At 41.7% G+C, this 18,178-nt stretch overlaps 1 protein-coding gene and 1 non-coding gene across 5 annotated transcripts in view; one reads left to right on the top strand and one right to left on the bottom strand.

The window, feature by feature from the left end:
- The window catches only part of CHD6 (chromodomain helicase DNA binding protein 6), a 213,623-nt gene that overhangs the window by 36,958 nt on the left and 158,487 nt on the right, over positions 1-18,178 (top strand). Inside the window, exon 3 of one of the 4 annotated variants that reach the window (XM_053573512.1) lies at positions 4,837-5,067. The exons of the other annotated variants lie outside the window; for them this stretch is intronic. The gene's annotated coding sequence lies outside the window, so the exon portion shown is untranslated. The remainder of the gene's footprint in view (positions 1-4,836; positions 5,068-18,178) is intronic. 4 annotated transcript variants of the gene reach the window in all.
- LOC128574403 (small nucleolar RNA U13) lies at positions 6,218-6,321 on the bottom strand. Its single transcript, XR_008376767.1, has one exon. It is a non-coding gene; the product is annotated as a small nucleolar RNA U13 (small nucleolar RNA).

Raw genomic sequence — 18,178 nt, 5'->3', positions numbered from 1 at the left:
TTGTTTGCTTATGTAGAGAGAGACACACACACTCTACATGTCCACCTGAAGGAGCAAATATATAGAGTATACAGAGTTTTCCCTTGGAAGGTCCTTCCTACTCTAAGCTTTTTTGAAATCACTTTAACTTTCGAGCAGAAGCCTCCAGACTTTTGCTCTGTGGTCTGGAATAGGGAGAAATTAGGAGATCTGAGTAGATGAAAACATCAAGAGAAACCTAGCAGATGGCTCAAGGTCACATTCCTATTCACAGGGGTTACCACTCTGGTCTCTGGACCCTATTTACCTTAAACTTGAAACTGCTGTCTAAACAGCCATCGAGATAAATCTTAGCTACATAATTTCAGGCTGTTTTTAGAATAGAAGACCATCTATGTAGTATCTAATACCATAAAAACAATTCCTCAAATTCTCTAAGTCATGATAAATAGCAGCCACAGGTTGATTATAGAACCAAGAGTCAGGAGGGAGGAACTTGGAACAATAGATTCTTGCCCCAAGTTTATTTCTGCTATCCCTTTGCTTAACTGTTCTTTTATAAGCTTGAGTAATGTAGTTGATATTTCAACAAACTATTAAATCTCTTCCCTTCTTTTTCTGTCTCATTCTGTTTTTCTTTAGCTTGTGTACTTATTTCTATCAAATGGTAGTTCAGATGGGACTAGGGCGGATAGTTTGAGCAAGATATTCTTTGAGAAAAAAAGTCACTACCTTTCTCTGTTCTGATGTTTGAATTAAGCTTGTTTTGTATTGGTCTGATAGGTTAATCTGTATGGAAGAAAATGGCTAGATATAGAATATAGTTGAACATTGTAATAACAATCTAATGGTATGGGGCTGTCTAACCTTTTTTCTTCTCTGCTACACATTGGAAGAAGAGTTGTCTTGGGCCACACATGAAATACACAAACACTGACAAAAGCTGATGAGCAAAAAAAGGTGGTCTGTGCGTAATTTTCATGATACTCCCCACCAAAGGCAAGCAAAAACATCCTCACATAATCTACATGCGGCCCAAAGGTTGCAGGTTGGACACCCCTGGATGGATGTCATTGATAGGGATAGGAGTTACGGGAAATGATGAGGAAGCTTCCTCTCATCTGGAGCTGACTAAGGCAGAGTTATTCCAGCCTCTTTGAGCCTGTTTGGAGCTTCAAGCAGTATGTGCTAGTGGTAAGATTTAACAGGAAAGGCCTTTAAGGGACTGATTTTTAGGTATAATTGTGGGCAGGAACATAAAGACAACATATTTCTTAATTTTACTCATTCTGTTTACAGATTAAATATTGACTCTGCATATAAATTTGGTAATGATTGTTGAAGGGTTAATTTTCTCCACATGTACAGAATTTCTTCAAGTACCTAACATGTTTTGGTAAAAATGTTCATGCCTTCTGACAGAAACAGATTTCCTGAATCATCTTCCTGACTTCTGTGCAGCCTTTCCTTTTTAGTAAGTTTTGCTTGAAGAAAGCAAAACTTGATGAATTTATTTTCCTTTTATATATTTTTAAAAACCCAGCTTTTTTTTTTCACCCAGAGAATAGAGAACACAGTAAAAGAGGGAACATATTGCTGTTGTTGTGGAAGGATTCATTACTTTCTCTTTGTATGTAGGTGCTGGGACCATGGAATTTTAGGATCTTAGGGCATGGAGTCTTTAGGAAAGGATCTTTAAAATGAAGAAAAAAAGCCTTCGTTTTATGATTGAAGAAATAGAGTTGGTGCTTTCTCTTCCCTGGTGACGGACTGTCCCACCTACGTGCCTGAGTGAGGTGACCAGCTACCTGGGAGAGGGATAAACCACGTAAGGGAGAAATCTGAGAAATGGTTGGATTTGGAGTAGTAGAAACTCAGATGAATGCTATGTTAGACATGTTAGTACCACAAGTCTAGGGCGTTAATGAAGACAAGATAAACACAAGTTGTACTTGTGTGTGTTTTTTGTTTGTTGGGGTCAGTTTCAATGTGATGCCAAACTGTACTACTATGGGGGGTTGACTTCTCATGTCTGTGCAAGCAGGCCCTTGAGAATGCACTCACAGCCAGCGTGGTGGAGTTGGTTTCACTTGGTATGTGTGAGGTTAACTCGTGCAGGTGCATGCATGAAGAAAGCTTAAGGTTTATTTTTACAAAGTCATCGATGTTTGTACAAAATTGTTTTTTCGTTTGTTTGTTGGTTGGTTTTTTGTTTGTTTTGAGAATAGAGTCTCACTATGTTGCCTTGGGTAGAGTGCCCTGGCGTCAGAGCTCACAGCAACCTCAAACTCTTTGGGCTTAAGTGATTCTCTTGCCTCAGCTGGGCACCCGCTACAACGCCCGGCTAGTTTTTGGTTGCAGTTGTCATTGTGGTTTAGCAGGCCTGGGCTGGGCTTGAGTCCTCCAGCCTTGGTGTATGTGGCTGGCACCCTACTCACTGAACTATGGGCACCAAGCCTGTACAAAATTGTTTCTTACTGGTCAACTCATGAACTCTTTTTCTTGGTTATCATGGTTTTTTAGTTGTTTCTTAAGGGCTTATTTACAAGATAAGCAGTCACGTTATCTATAAACAGTAATTTTGTGTCTTTCCAGTTTATATATGTCTTACTTTTTTCCCTATATTCTCTAGACTGTCCAGAGTCACACTGATAGATGGCATCCTTGTCTCATTCCCAGTTTCTTAAGGGAAGTGTTGTTAGCGTTTCACCGTGAGGCTTAACTAGGTTTTGAAGCATATTTATAAGGGTTGATACTAAACTGATAAGAGTATCTTTAACTTTGCAAATTAAGGAGACGTAGAAGGCACAGGAGACAGCAGAAAATATATGAGTGACTAATGCGTGATTAAATATTAGATTAGATTAGATTAAATATTTGATAGCTACTGGGAGTATTATTCTAGAGAAGAAAAAACTGGGGATGATTTCATTATCTCAAAGAATAGGTAGGACCCACTCTGGCAATTTAAAGCTTTCAGATCATCTTGGAGAAAGAACAGTCCAGTTTTTACCAGGGTAGACTTTTTATTGAACAATAGCAACACACAGAAAAGTACATCCATTTGCATTTTAGATGGTTTGTCTCTCTGACTCCCTATCCTCCCTCCCTTCCTCTCTCCTCCCTCTTTCTTTTCTCTCCCAATGTGGCAATAGTTAAAATAACATTTGCTTGCCTGAGGGTATTGCCCACCTGAATTTAGGAGGAAGGTAGATCCATTATTTATCTGAACATTGAGTGATGGGCTCTTTGCTCTTACTCTTGTGCTCAGCTAGATCTGGAACCCACTTCTGCCCATTTTCTCTGTGGCCTGGGAGCTAGTTGGTGTATCTGTGTGATGCAACAGCCCTTACCTAAGCTAATTGCTCTAGAGCTGCCTTGTGATCAGAGTGGTGAAATGTAAACTCCCCAGGCTTTTTTTGGTCTTCTCTTCCAGACCTGCTTATTCTCTGTGCTTTGAGAAACAGCCTTCAAACTTCCATTGCTATGCAGTCTCTTAGCCTGCATAGCTCTTAGTTTTTTTAGGGTTGGGTCTTGGTGTTTATTTATTCAGTTGTTGTTGTTGATATTGTATTATTCTCCTGTTATTTCATGTACCAGTCCCATCTTTCTTTCTTTTTTTTTTTTTTTTTTGAGACAGAGTCTCAGTATATCACCCTTGATAGAGTGCCATGGCATCACAGCTCACAGCAAGCTCCAACTCTTGGGCTTAAGCGATTCTCTTGCCTCAGCCTCCCAAGCAGCTGGGACTACAGGTGCCCACCACAACTCCTGGCTGTTGTTTGGTTGTAGTTGTCATTATTGTTTGGCAGGCCTGGGCTGGGATCGAACCCACCAGCTCCAGTGTATGCGGCTGGTGCCCTAGCCACCGAGCTATGGGCACCAAGCCACCCCATCTTCCTTATTAGATGATACACCTCCATCCCTTTTCTTGTGTCACAGATATTTGTATCACCTACTCCAAATTTGAAACTTTCAGAACGCAGTGCCTCCTTTTCATTTGGTGTGGGTGTTTATAGCCTTTAATCACGATAACCTGCAGTATCATATTTTTTCAGGTAGGGTTGTCATGTAACATTCATTATATAGGCTAAAGATTGCTGACCTTAGGAATTTAGGTTGCATAAAAAGTTATTCCATTGCCAGGATCTCCATTGATTGAATGGATACTTACAGAGCACTGCCAGGCACTGTATTGGGTAATGGAATCTTCACTCTTGATAGAATTAGAGTCCGATGAAGTGTTTTTAATCTCATCCAGATTGGTGTTAATAGATCTTGGGCTTTAGAATCAAACTGTCTTGGGAACAGATCTAAGCTCTGCTATTTATTAAAGTTAAATAACTTCAGAAAATTGTTTATACTCCCGATGGATTGGGAGGGCAGAGGGCCTTTTCCCAGGGCTCACATTTCACTGGACAAGGTGGGGTTGTAGCTCCTTGGGCAGCACAAAAGTTCTCTGGGTTGTCAAGGTCAGAACACTAGTACACAGGAAACAATCTCTGGGATTAGGCAAACCCAGGCTGGTGGGTAGGCATGCAGAAAGCCGGGTGGGGTGCCTCTGCGGTGCAGTGTCCACATTGAGAAGGCTGCGTGACTAAGTCTTGTGAGCAGGCATGTAGTGGGAGCTGGTGTGGGAGGGCTGCAGGAAACAGCCCTCTGTGTTGTATGCATGAGGCCCGGAGGGCCAAGGGACAATGGTCGCTAAGCCAGGGCAGCAGCTGTGTGGCTGCTGAGGGACCACGTGCTCTGGGCATGGGACTAGGACAGAGACCACCACATGTCTCCACTGGTGACTGGGAAGCAAGAGCAAGGATGGTAAAGGCACTGCACTCTTTTTTTTTTTTTTTCTTGCAGTTTTTGGCTGGGGTTGAGTTTGAACCCGCCACCTCCGGCATATGGGGCCAGCGCCCTACTCCTTTGAGCCACGGGCGCCGCCTGGCACTGCACTCTTGAACCGGAAGACAAGCACCTTTCCTCCTACGTTGTCCCTCCAGCTCCCTCTGCTGATCAAGCTTAGTCTCACACTCTGTAAAGGAGAAATGCTGGAGAGTCCGGCCCACTTTACTGCAGAACTGGTACTGAAGGGTGAGTTTGGAGTTAGGAGGCAATGAGTTGATAACTGGCGCAGAAGCTGAACACCAGAGTACGGGCTACATTATTCCAATTTTATAAGGTATAAGAAAGGCAAAACTAATCTGTAGTTTTGTGAAAAGTTAGGCTTTTGTGGGAGAAGCAGTATGCAACATAATTCAGTTTATAAAGTATAAGAAAGGCAAAACTAATCTATACTGTGAGAAGTTGGTCTTTTGGGGATAAGCAGTGATGACCAGAAAGGAGTGTCAATGGGCATTTGGAAGTGCTAATAATGTTCTGTTTGTGGAAGTGGGTGTTGGTTACAAAGCTGTGTGCTGTCTGTGAAGAGCTCTACTTTGTAATATAGTGTGTATTATTACTTCAGAAAAGGTCAGAATGTGGCACAACCCAATTCCAAAAGTAAAAAGAAAGATCCAGTGTAGAATATAAGAAATGAAGAAATGTATAATAATTCAGGATATCTCAAACTTTTATTTTTACAAATCATTTGTCTAACTTAATGTCTTAAAAGAGATCTTAATTCATTTAACAAAAATATTAATTGCCAGACTCCCTTTCTTTGGGATCCCATTGTTAGCTGTGAGGCCTTCTGGAGAGCAACTTATGCTTCATTTTGCTGTGGTTCTTCTTATCAGGTCTTTGAACAGCAACTTCTGATCTTTTTTATGGCCTCCCAGTTATCTCTTTATTCTTGGTCTAAATAAAATGCCACTGCTCTCTGTAAGCATCACCCTTGCTTTTATCTTTGTCATGGTATACCCTTCTTCTCCTAGCAGCTTATAAATCACCAGATCCCTTTTTTTTCTAAAGAGATTTGGAAGCCCACAGTAACTCTCATGTAGGAGTCAATGATAATGGGAACTATAGACTTTGATTGAGGAACTGGTGGCGATAGGAGAGACTCAGTGTGTGGCTTTTTAAAGCTGTAAGCAGAAGCAGCTCCATACTGTGGTTTCTTCATGGGTAGGTCAATCTGGGGTCAGAATCTAAGGAATCCACTAAGTTGGCCGAATCTAGATCCAGGAGATGGATATGGAATCTAGAAAGAAATGACATTCAGAGAAAGTAGAGGTTGCTAAGAAACTTTGGCATTATACTGTGGATAGAATTTAGAGTGAATTGTTTTATTTATTTATTTGCATGTCAGACGGGTAATGTGCAGACATCCTAACAGGATTTGTGGGAGGCACATCTCACACATGCACGTGAAAACCCAATCATCACGCTTCTGAACTACAGAAGGATCTAGAGCGAATTTTATTTATTATTTATTTTGAGACAGAGCCTCAAGCTATCACCCTTAGTAGAGTGCTGTGGCATCACAGCTCACAGCAGTCTTCAACTCCTGGGCTCAAGTGATTGTCTTGCTTCACCCTCCTGTGTAGCTGGGACTACAGGCGCCTGCCACAGTGCCTGGCTATTTTTTTGTTGTAGTTGTCATTGTTTGGCAGGCCTGGGCTGGATTTGAACCCACCAGCTCTGGGGTATGTGGCTGGCACCTTAGCCGCTTGAGCTACAGGTGCCAACCCTGGATCTAGAGTGAATTTTAAAGTGGAGCCAGCTGTTTAAAACTTAATTGTTGTTAAATTAGAGTGAATAACAGTAGTAGATTTAGAATTATCTACTTTTGTGTACGGAGCTTGACATCTCCAGATATGTAGGATATAAGGCGGGTTTGGGTTCTTTGAATGGCTGGTGGTACCCAGCCATTTATAGAGAGGATTTGGCCAAGACAAGATTTAACTACAGAAGCATAACACAGAAGGCTGAGAACCTGGAGTGATTCCTTTTTAAAAATTGTTTCCTTGTCTTTTTTGACCCTTAAGTCATTTGGGGGTGGAGGGAAAGAACATAGTAGGAGTGGTGAAATTACCCAGTGGATCCTTCATGTAAAGATTCAGTGCAAGTACCTGCCCAGCCATTATGTGTGTATGCACACGGCATTTCCTGTTATGTATTCTTGGTCCGTCTAGGTAGTTGGGCCTCAAAGGTGAATCTAATGCAATCCCTTGGTCCTTGGGAGTGTTGTTTTTTTGTAGTTTTTTTCTTTGAGGGCTGCCTTTATTACTTGCCCGTGACACCCAGCTTTGTCACCAACTCTTGAGGATTCTCCTGAGTCTTTAAGAACTGATACTTGGATTTTATATTCAGTCTAGTGAGAGAGTTTCTTGACTTTTATTTACTTCATTTATTACTAGCCTGGGCTTATATTGCCACCAATAAAGAGCTTTATTTTCAATTTTAGCGTTTTGAGGAAAGGGTGCCTGGACTGCAGATACAAGTCTCATTCTGCACATGTGTTCCCTGAGTGGCAGTTTTGACAAATGCTGGCTTCCAAATTGGTCATCTATATCTAGAAAAGCCTTAAATTATGCCCCCACAGCTGGTTCTCAGTGTTTGGTCTAATGATGGAAGGGAACATTGGACAGGTAATGTAAATATAGTCATCCCTTGGTATCTGCTGGAGGATGGTTTCAGGACAAACTCCTCCCAGTTTGTAGAAGTGAGTCTGGTTTCAGCACATCAGCAACATTTGAGGAAGCTCAAATTTATATAGACTGGTACAGTATTTTCATACACCCTGTGTGTATCTTCCTGTGTAGTTTAAATCATCTCTAGAACTTATAATTCCTAATGCAGTGTATAAATCATTGTTACACTGTATTTTAAAAATTTGTATTATGTTTATTGTTGTACTGTTATTTTTACTCTTTTTTTAAAAAATTATTTGATCTGTAGTTGGTTGACTCCAAGGATGTAGAGGGCTGATCATATAAGCAGGAGATGATGTGCGTTAAAAAGTTAACTTTGGGCTTGGCACCCGTAGCACAGTGGTTATGGCGCCGACCACATGCACCGAGGGTGGCAGGTTCAAAGCCAGCCCGGGCCAGCTAAATAATGACAACTGCAACAAAAACATAGCTGGGCGTTGTGGTGGGTACCTGTAGTCCCAGCTACTTGGGAGGCTGAGGCAAGAGAATCACTTGAGCCCAAGAGTTGGAGGTTGCTATGAGCTGGGACGCCACAGCACTCTACTGAGGGCAACATAATGAGACTCTATCTCAAAAAAAAAAAAAAAAGGTTAAGTTTGTAGTTTTTTAAATACTCATTTTTGGATCTGGGAATTGTTACTGTTTACCAAAAAACTAATGGGCTCTTCTCTGTGATTCTCTTTCTCATTCTGGGCATGAATTCTGTCATCTCTCAGGCCACTCTCCCTAAAATAGTGCCCCATGCCAACTGAAAACTTGCTGAATTTTACTTCTAGGAGAACACCTACTTTTATTTAGGTATTAGGAGTCAGTTATTTTAACAATACATGGCTTACTAATATAATAAGAATTTAAAATAGGTGACCAAGACTATACTAATTTGTAGGCAAATTAAAAGGATCACATAGAATGTTGATGTTAACAGGTTTTTGTCATTTGTCTTAAATTTGCCTAAAGTGGCCTCGTGAGGATTCTCTGTACTGCCTACAGTTTGTGCTTTTAGTAGTACAACCTGATTTGGAGAACCAGGGCGTTCACTTTCTGTTTGGCAGGAGGTTCCTATTTGCCAGCAGCTGGCCTCACAGTTTGCCCGGAGCTGTCTTTGTGTGCTTTTACTAGGAAACCTTCTCACGTATCTTTTGGACACACCCTACACCAAATTGTTTTACCTTAGTTCCTTGTAGGTTTCTGGGAAGGTGGAATTGGGAGTGAGAAAAGATTATGACTTATTTCTCATCTTTTCAAAATCTGGACCTAAAGAAAACCCTCTCAATTTCTACTAAATAATAATTTTAGATCCCAAAGAAAGTACAGGAGGTGCCAGAGTTGAACATCTTTTTAGGAGACAGAAATAATGTAGGAGAAAGAAATAATGTTTTTAGAGGCAAGTTAATGTAGGATAAGGAAGTACGTTGTAGGATGTCACTTGCAAACCAGAATGGAAGGAAATTTATATCAGATTCAGAATCCATTATTTGTCTTTTAAACAAAGGGGAAAAAACAGTTTGGAAAAATCTTGGGTTTTTAAAAATTTTAGTTTAACAAGACAGTTTTAAATAGGGGAAAAGTCCATCTTTTTGTGGTAGGAATTCTATAGATCTAGTTGAGAAGCTGTTCTCAGATATTTTTTTTTTAATTTTCGAGACAGAGTCTCACTATGTTGCCCTTGGTAGAGTGCGATGGTATCACAGCTCATAGCAACCTCAAACTCTTGGGGCTCAAGTGATTCTCTTGCCTCAGCCTCAGAAATCTTTAATGACTAGTTCCCCGTTATATAAAAGATTCAGTACAAACTGCTTAGTCAGACTTTTGAAAACCTGTAATCTTTATCTAGCTCAAAATTTCACCCACCCTTTACCTTATTGGTTACCCATTGCCTGTGTTAAGTGTTTAGAAAATAATTTTTTTCTTGAGACAGAGTCTTACTTTGTTGCCCTCGGTGGAGTGCAGTGGTGTCCTAGCTTACAGCAACTTCAAACTCTCGGGCTCAAGCGATTCTCTTGCCTCAGACTCCCAAGTAGCTGGGACTACAGACGCCTGCCACAACACCCAGCTGTTTTTAGAGACGGGGTCTCACTCTTGCTTGGTCTGGTCTCAAACCCATGAGTTCAGGCAATCCACCTGCCTCGGGCTCCCAGAGTGCTAGGATTACAGGTATGATCCACTGTGCCCAGCCTAGAAAAGAATTTTTTATTTCATTTATTCTTTAACTTTGGTCTTAACATATCCTTTAAATAAGATTAGTTAAAATTTTTATTAACTTTTTTCATACAGAAAAATTGGGGGGCTTGGAGGCAAAGAATTCTTTCAGTTTCAGGAAAGGCACACAGTTTTATGATCAGTATCACAATCAAGATGCAGAGACAGTTCCATCATCCTCCCAAATTCTCTTTGTAGTTGACCGCTGTACCTACCCCTGGCAACCACTGATACCTTTTCCATGCATATAGTTTTGCCTTTTCTAGAATACTCTGTGATATCCGTGCGGTGTGTAGACTTTTTAGTTTGACTTCTTTTGCTCAGTACAGTGCATTTGAGACTTGTCCATGTGTATATTAGTAGTTTGTTTCTTTTTATAGCTATATTTTAAAAATATCTCCAGTAGCTTTTTAGAGTTTACATTTGGAATTGTGAGTTGTTTGTATCTTTATATTCTTCATTGGGAAACACAAAGAAAAAGGTCTTCAAAATCATTTTTGATGCCCTGAACATATTTAAGCTATTTTGTAGATGCTTCTCATTTTGATGTTGATAGAATACCTTTTTTAAAACCCATGTGGCAGACTGATATGATTGGTTTTTGTATCCATTCTCTTCTCCATAGGAAAAAATAATAAGAGTAAGGAAGATTGAGTAAATTGCTCAAATCACATGACCCTTGTGTTTAGAACCTAGATATTTTCACTCTCAAGTCTACAGGTATTACTGTTTTACCACAAAAGGCTTTAAAGTGTAATGAGTGTGTAAAGGTCTTAAGTTACTACTGTGGCCTCTTAGAAAATGAATATAGTGTCATTTGTAAAACTTTTGTATTCCTCCATAAGGTTGTCACTTGAATTTTCAGCCATCTGAACCTTAAGTGGGCTTGGCTGTCAGGATCCTGATTTCCTCAGTCCTGTCTTCATAGATGAGCTTATTCCTGATCTGCATCATTTGGTGTTGTATAGGATCCGACAACAAAAAAGCACAGTCATGTTTTACTTTTCAGTGTGATACCGACGGCTGTGGAAATGCCTGGTCACTTGCTTTTTACTGCTACCCTTAGTAGTGATTCTTACTTAACAAGCTCATTGATTTTTTTTATCACCAGATTTGGAGTTAAAATGATTTTCTCTTAACTGAAGAGATGAACTGGGAGTTGGAGTTGATATTTCTCCTTCTGTATTGTGCAAATATATCTCATGCATTGTTGAAATGAAAGAGTTTCACCATGTGACTCCAGAGATCCCATTTAGTTCTGATTCTATGAACACAACAGTGTTGAAATGTTTCTAGACTACAGAGAGTTTTCCTTATGTACACTTTTACATCATTTCCAGTATAGCTGGTTATAGCAAGGAATTACAGCAACACAAGACGTTGGTTCTAGTCAGTAGCAATTGGTTTAAATAGCCAGAGGAGATTCATTTACTTAGCAAGAGCTTTGTTAGTCATCACTTGGCCAACGGGAAGCCTCTCACTGGACTTTTCTGACACTCTTGGTTCAGTAACAAGAGTTTACTAGGATATTATTATTCCTCTTACTGCTGCTGTTCTTCCTTCACAGACAAGATTTAAAATCACTACTTTTGATTTGCCTTTTAGCTTACTTTACCCACATGCAGCATAATAGAGCTTTTATGCTAATACACTGAATGTTTAAAACACTTTTCTTTTGAGTAGAGTCTGAAGTTAATGTTAATAGCAATGACACATCTTTAAAACCAGCAAACAAAGGACTGTCTCAGTTTGGAAGTGTGACGGTACTAGTGCCTTCTCACTACTACCGTTTCCCCGAAAATAAGACGTCCTCCGAAAATAAGACCTACTTACAGGAAAGATAAGACGTCCCCTGAAAATAAGACCTAGCGCATCTTTGGGAGCACACCTGAAAATAAGACACTGTCTTATTTTTGGGAAAACAGGGTAATATTTATCAGATGTTTATTTATTTATTTAATTTTAGTTTACTGTATCCCAAACATCTTTTTTTTTTTCCTTTTTTTTGTTGTTTGGGATTCATTGAGGGCACAAAAAATTAGGTTACACTGATTATGTTTGTTAGGTAAAGTCCCTCTTATAATTGTGTCCTGCCCCGAGGAGGTGTGCCATACACCGTGACCCCCCCATGGAGAGGTGTGCCATACACCGTGACCCCCCCATGGAGAGGTGTGCCATACACCGTGACCCCCCCATGGAGAGGTGTGCCATACACCGTGACCCCCCCATGGAGAGGTGTGCCATACACCGTGACCCCCCCATGGAGAGGTGTGCCATACACCGTGACCCCCCCATGGAGAGGTGTGCCATACACCGTGACCCCCCCATGGAGAGGTGTGCCATACACCGTGACCCCCCCATGGAGAGGTGTGCCATACACCGTGACCCCCCCATGGAGAGGTGTGCCATACACCGTGACCCCCCCATGGAGAGGTGTGCCATACACCGTGACCCCCCCATGGAGAGGTGTGCCATACACCGTGACCCCCCCATGGAGAGGTGTGCCATACACCGTGACCCCCCCATGGAGAGGTGTGCCATACACCGTGACCCCCCCATGGAGAGGTGTGCCATACACCGTGACCCCCCCATGGAGAGGTGTGCCATACACCGTGACCCCCCCATGGAGAGGTGTGCCATACACCGTGACCCCCCCATGGAGAGGTGTGCCATACACCGTGACCCCCCCATGGAGAGGTGTGCCATACACCGTGACCCCCCCCATCGAGAGGTGTGCCATACACCGTGACCCCCCCATCGAGAGGTGTGCCATACACCGTGACCCCCCCATCGAGAGGTGTGCCATACACCGTGACCCCCCCATCGAGAGGTGTGCCATACACCGTGACCCCCCCCCATGGAGAGGTGTGCCATACACCGTGACCCCCCCCATCGAGAGTGTGCCATACACCGTGACCCCCCATCGAGAGGTGTGCCATACACCGTGACCCCTCCATGGAGAGGTGTGCCATACACCGTGACCCCCCCATCGAGAGGTGTGCCATACACCGTGACCCCCCCATGGAGAGGTGTGCCATACACCGTGACCCCCCCATCGAGAGGTGTGCCATACACCGTGACCCCCCCATGGAGAGGTGTGCCATACACCGTGACCCCCCCCATCGAGAGGTGTGCCATACACCGTGACCCCCCCCATCGAGAGGTGTGCCATACACCGTGACCCCCCATCGAGAGGTGTGCCATACACCGTGACCCCCCATTACCCTCCTTCTCTTCCTGCTCCCTCATTCCCCTACACACACCACACCCCACCCTGTTGTATTAGCTCATCTGCTGCCTTCATATTAGAATTGAGTACATTGGGTTCTTGTTTCTCCTTTCTTGTGAAGCTTTACTAAGGTGTTCCACCTCCATCCAGGTTAATACACAAGATGCAAAGTCTCCATCTTTTTAAATCTCTGAATAGTATTCCATGGTGTACACATACCACCACTTGTTAATCTATTCCTGGATTGCTGGCATTTAGGTTGTTTCCACATTTTGGCGATTGTAAATTGAGCTGCAATAAACAGTCCTAGTGCAAATGTCTTTATGATAAAAGGGTTTTTTTTCGTAGATGCTTAGTAATGGGATTGCAGGATCAAACGGGAGATCTAATTTGAGTTCTTTGAGGATTCTCAATGCTTCCTTCCAAAGAGGTTGTATTAGTTTGCAGTCCCACCACCAGTGTAAGTGTTCCCCTCTCTCCACATCCACGCCAGCACCCACATCTTTGAGACTTTGCGATGTGGGCCATTCTCACTGGGGTTAGGTGATATCTCAAGGTAGTTTTGATTTGCATTTCTCCTATGATTCGGGATGATGAGCATTTTTTCATATGTTTGTGAGCCATTTGTGTGTCTTCTTTAGAGAAGGTTCTATTCATCTCTCTTGCCCAGTGATACATGGGATTGTTGGGTCTTTTTTGTTGTTGATTAATTTGAGTTCTCTATAGATCCTTGTAATCAAGCTTTTGTCCCGTTCCTGATATGCAAATATCTTTTCCCATTCTGAAGGTTGTCAGTTTGCTTTGGTGGTTGTTTCCTTAGCTGTACAGAAGCTTTTCATTTTAATTAAGTCCGATTTGTTTATTTTTATTGTTGTTGTGATTGCCATGGAAGTCCTCTTCATAAAATCTTTCCCCAGGCTGATATCTTCAAGTGTTTTCCCCACACGCTCTTCGAGGATTTTTATTGTTCCATGCCTTAGATTTAAATCTTTTATCCATCTTGAATCAATTTTTTAATTGGTGGGTCCAGTTTCAGTCTTTCACATGTGGTTATTCAGTTCTCCCAGCACTCTTTATTGAATAGGGATTCTTTTCCCCGGTGTATATTCTTGTTTGGTTTATCAAAGATCGGGTGGCTGTAAGGTATTAGTTTCATCTCATGCTTTTCTACTCAGTTCCAAATGTCAGTGTCTCTATTTTTGTGCCGATACCTATTTTGATCACTATGGCCTTTTGTAGTATAGCTGAAAGTCTGGTAAGGTGATACCCCTGGCTTTGTTTTTATTACTAAGAATTGCTTTGGTTATATGGGGTTTCTTCAGGTTCCATACAAACAAAGAATTATTTTTTCTAAATCTTGAAAGTATTATGAAGGTATTTTAGTGGAGATTGCATTGATTCTGTAGATTGCTTTGGGTAGTATAGACATTTTGACAAATTTTTTTTTTTTTTTTTTTTGAGACAGAGTGTTACTATGTCACCCTCAGTAGAGCGCCATGGCATCACAGCACACAACAACCTCACTCTTGGGCTCAAGTGAGTCTCTTGCCTTAACCTCCTGAGTAGCCGGGACTACAGGCGCCCACCACAACGCCCAACTATTTTTGGTTGCAGTTGTCATTGTTATTTAGTAGGTCCAAGCTGGGCTTGAACCCACCAGCCTCAGTGCATATAGCTGGCGCCCTACTCACGGAGCTATGGGTGCCAAGCTGACAATATTTTTTTTAATAAAAAAATTATCTTTACATAGAAGCATTCAGAATGTCAACAGTTAAACAACTACACTTTTTTTTTTGTTCTGTTTTTTGCAATTACAGAGTGGTATTTAATTAACAGAACAACAATTATTTTATATAAGCTACATCAGGGACAACGGAAGATGAAAAAACTACCATCCCTACATATAACCAATTTGTGCTGTGCACCAACAAGAACCTGCTTTAAATTTCCATGCTAATTTACAACCTCTATACTGCACCCGGCAAGGTTAGTGGCTACTGAAAATACCACCAGGACAGGGCTGTCTAAAGACACATTTGATAGGGGGTTAACTATACAGGAAAAGACACTATATATTTCAAAAACAAATTTTACACGGCCTCACATTTCAGTTTTTTTCTTTAAAAGGAGTGAGTTGTGTACAGGGGGTTTAAATGCTTTATAGACCCTCCCCCCCCCAAGAAAAAAACTATACTAGATCCAACTTATTCATCTTCTTCTTCTTCATCTTCATTTTTATCTTCCTCCTCCTCTTTATCCACTTCATCTTCCTCCTCTTCCTTCTTTTTCTTGCTTTTTTTCAGCCATAACGACTCCCTTTTTTGCTGCATCAGGCTTTCCTTCAGCTTTGCAGCCTGCTTTTCATATGGCTGCTTATCATCCACAGCAGCGTTATTCCACATCTCTCCCAGCATCTTTGCAACATCACCAGTGGAAAGGCCGGGATGTTCTCCTTTTTGATTTGGGGGTGATACTCAAAACAGAACAAGAAAAAGGCTGAAGGAGGCCTCTTGGGTGCATTGGGATCCTTGAACAACTTCTTGTTTCCCTTTTAGGAGGGATCTAGGTTTTCATTTCTCTTTCATAATGGGCCTTATCTGCCTTTGCCTTATCTTCAAATAAGGTAGAGAAGGGTAAAGCACAAACAGAGAGAGACAAGAGGAAAAGAAGAGAAAAAAAGACAAAAAGGGAAAGGGATGAAGGAAATGAATGAAAGAACAGGAGCGAATGAGGACAGGAAGAGAGAATGGGAGTGATGGAAGAAATGATATTGATTGGTGTGGTGTTAAGTTCATGCCTCTAATTCAAGGATTTCATGGGGCTGGGCTGAGTGGGTTTGCCTGAGCAAAGCCAAACTCTTCCTTTGCCAAAAATAGGAAGAGAAAAGAGCAAAACAAAAAAATAAGAAGTAAAAAACAAATAAAAAATGAAAAAGAAATAGAAAAATTCTTCAGTGAGGACTTGCCAATACTGTCTTCCCAGGGATCTGTAGACCATGATCTCTTGGCCTCCTCAAGCCAGACTACTACTGACCTCCTGCCAGACCATAATCAAGCCACCCCAGCACTCAACAAAAAAGAAAAGGTGAAAAGGAAAAATAATAGTAAAATAAGAACAGATGAAGAAGTTGAAGATAGAATTGTATCAAATAAAGGAGAGAGAGGGAAAAGGAAAAACAAAGGAAAGAAAAAAGACCAATAAAAGGAGGTGATATCTTAACTGTACACAAGTGATTTATGTGGGAAAGATGAGGAAAGGAGAAGAGTCTCTATTAATAAAGAGAGAATGAAGAGGAGCGAAATAGGGAGAGAGAACAAATGAGGCTAAAATACCGTGACCAAAAATACAGGAGTCCTTGCTCTTGTTGAAAATAAAAATGGTTATTAAGAATAGAACTAAGCAAACAGATTAGCAAAAAGAAAAACACAACCCAACAAAAAAGCTCAAATAGCCCAAAACTGCAGCAACATCATAGGAATAAGAAGAGGGGGAAAAAAGGGAAAAATAAAAAATTACTAAAAGAAATTATGTGTGTATACATAATATATATATATGTAAATACATACATATACACACACATATATATATATATATATATATATAGTGGAAGGGACCAATTTTAATAGGAACATATATATATGTTGCAGTATGTCACCAGGATGCCAGGTGGCACTGTGGCTTTTTAAGGAGATGGAGAACACTGCCAGCAACCTCTGTGGTCCTTATTCCTAACTTAGTTGCCCTCACTGATCACCTGATTGTTTCCTCAGCATTCAGACCCTGCTAGGTTGGGATCTTAAAGCTCTCTAGATTCCTTTAGGGGTAGGTCTCACAGTGCCTCCTGATTCCACTTCCCCTTGGGGCAGCAGAGTCCCTCAGCCTGTCCCAAGATTGGAGTTCTGATCCTGGCAGGCAGAATTAAGACAGCTGTGGTTTAGGCCCCTGCTAAGACCTTCTCATGACCTTCCCAGAATGGCATCCCCCTGGCTGCCCAGACCTTCCGAGTATGGCTGTCTTGCCAGCCACCAAACTGATGGCAAATCCTGTTGGAGTCCCTTTGTGGGTCCACTTATCAGGGCCCAGGACTGACCAGGTCCCTGGCCCTCGGTCTATCTAGCTGTTTGTTGTGGAGTGCTATGCTGTTATCTCACTTAGGAACAATTGCTCTTAGGTGCTTTGAGGGCTATTTACTTTAGCCAAAGAAAGAGATAGTCTTTGAGGGTGAAGCAGTCTTAGAAGAATAAGTTTTAGCAGTATTAATCTTCAGCAGAAAGACACTGGTGTTCTGCAAGCAGGAGAAGTGACAGAGTCTGAGTGAGGAGGTCCGTGATAGAATGTACATATGCTCCTGACTGCTTTCTCCTGCAGAGAAATATAGAGAATATAGAGCCGATCTCGTGACTCTTAACACCACAGTTGTAGAGACTGCCAATTCACTAATGCTCTCCTCTCACGAGCTCTCGTGCTTGTTAAGAGGGCCAAATCCCTCCCCATACACTTTTCACCAAGGTGTCCCGTTATTTAGCTATACAGATGTTACTTATAACTCTCACTCCTCCTAGCCATAGGCTATATGGGCTACTGCAAAATCCACTCCAACTGGTATTCAAATCTGGCTGCTCTATACTGTCTGAGTCTGCCCACTCCTGGGCTTACCCCTCAAACTGAAAACTCTGCAAAGGCTTCCCCTTGTCCTGGTCTTCCATGGGTTGGCTGAATCTGGTGGGTCACAGTTACTTGCCTAATGAGTCAGATTTCCATTGCTGCTGTATCCAGCTCACCAGCACTTTGCTGTGCTCTCTGAACCACGACTCTGGGTAAGAACTGTGCAGGTATATTTGGGTTCTCTTTTTCCTCAGTTGTACTAGAAGAGCTAAGCTGACTGATCCTTCTGCTCTGCCATCTTGCTCCACCTCCCTGTGTCAGCTATTTTAAGTTAGGCATCTACATTTTTGGAGCAATGGGATTTTTAGTCCAAGCCTTATACCAGTATTATCCTTCTCTTTTAATTTGCTATTCATAAGTCCATATGTACTATTAATACATTTACTCATTTGTCAAATACAACACTGATATTAGATATACAGTATAGTCCAAATAGATATGGTCCCTGTCCTCATAGTCCCCTTTTAGTTTTACAAGCGTGAGTTTTTTGACCTGTAGTCATGAGTTGAAGGGTGAC

This window comes from Nycticebus coucang, chromosome 21 (genome assembly GCF_027406575.1).
Source record: "Nycticebus coucang isolate mNycCou1 chromosome 21, mNycCou1.pri, whole genome shotgun sequence".
NCBI lineage: Eukaryota > Metazoa > Chordata > Mammalia > Primates > Lorisidae > Nycticebus > Nycticebus coucang.
The sequence above is the reverse complement of the archived record's forward strand: the minus strand, read 5'-3'. Positions and strand labels throughout refer to the sequence as shown.